Source organism: Amblyomma mixtum, chromosome 3 (genome assembly GCF_055824585.1).
Source record: "Amblyomma mixtum isolate Tamu chromosome 3, ASM5582458v1, whole genome shotgun sequence".
Lineage (NCBI taxonomy): Eukaryota > Metazoa > Arthropoda > Arachnida > Ixodida > Ixodidae > Amblyomma > Amblyomma mixtum.
The window spans coordinates 27,403,585-27,404,716 of NC_143014.1; the positions used below are offsets into that span (position 1 = coordinate 27,403,585).

General features: G+C 51.6%; 1 pseudogene; it reads right to left on the reverse strand.

Annotated features, from left to right (window-relative positions):
- Nucleotides 1–221: 221 nt before the first annotated feature.
- Nucleotides 222–1,132, reverse strand: LOC149349494 (uncharacterized; annotated as a pseudogene).

Sequence of the window (1,132 nt, forward strand, 5' to 3'; positions counted from 1 at the left end):
AGTAGTGGGTCGAGGGAAGGCGGCGGGCTGAAGCTGTTTGCGTCGACGCCGACAGATGGCGCTGCCGCTCCCTTCACCTGGCAAGCGCGCGCTCGCTCGCAGCAGCTCGGCGAGTAGCTGGTGATCAGGCAGGTATGCTCCTGAAGTTATTCGGGCTCTACGAGGTTTAATCTTACATCAGACATTTATGGAAGAAAGGCAGATAGTCCTCTCTTGTAAAGTCATAAACGTTCCGTGTGACGTATGGCTGGCGTGCGTTCACTGTAGCTCACAGTTCCGTTGCATTTGGTGCTCACAAAAAGGTCATCTGCATCCGATATCTGCTGCTTGAAACTTTCTGTGAGCGGCACACCGACGAACTCTTCTGGTCTACCCACGCCCTTAAAAATTTGCAAAGAATCTGCCTCTTGTAGCACTTGCCCCCCTCGCTCAGTGACCGTTTCGGAAATCAGTGTTTTGCGAACAAACGTGCGGCAAAGCACTGTACTTGGGCTTTCTCCATAGTTCATGAACACAGATTTCTCTATGCTGATAGCGTGTGTTTCACAATTGAGGGAGCCGTGGACGAAAGCAACACCATCGTAGTTCCAAAACTTGTGCAGTGCCCAGAGCTCTGATGGTTTAGGGACTTCGCTTAGCTGAAACGCATAATTCTCGCGAGGCTCACATAACTCCGCTGCTTCGTCATTCTGGGAGTAGTAATCGGTGATATATCCCCTTGTGTGCATTGCCTCTTGGCCGACAGGTCGCTGGGCACTTGCGAAGACGTTCTTTTTCTTGCTGGCCTCTCGCGCGAGGGCTTTTTGGACAGATACGCGGGAAGGTTGGGCAGAATTGTTGGTTCTGCATCTTGCGAAAGAGATGGTTTGCCACGTGGTATGCGCACCTCCTTGCCGTTGATGATATGCACATAGTCTCTTAATATGTACTTCTCTTCAAAATGCAGCTCACACACGGCATCCGTCATTTTCAGGGGCTTGTCCGCACGGTGCAAGTTGCGCTGCCATGTGCGGCGCCTTTCTTCGTCTTCAGGAACCCCGAATAATGATAACTTCGGAGCATCCTTCACTCCACTGCAGCCGGTCCTACATCCAGGAGCAAAACAATAGTTCCTCTGCCGAGGTTTGCTCAT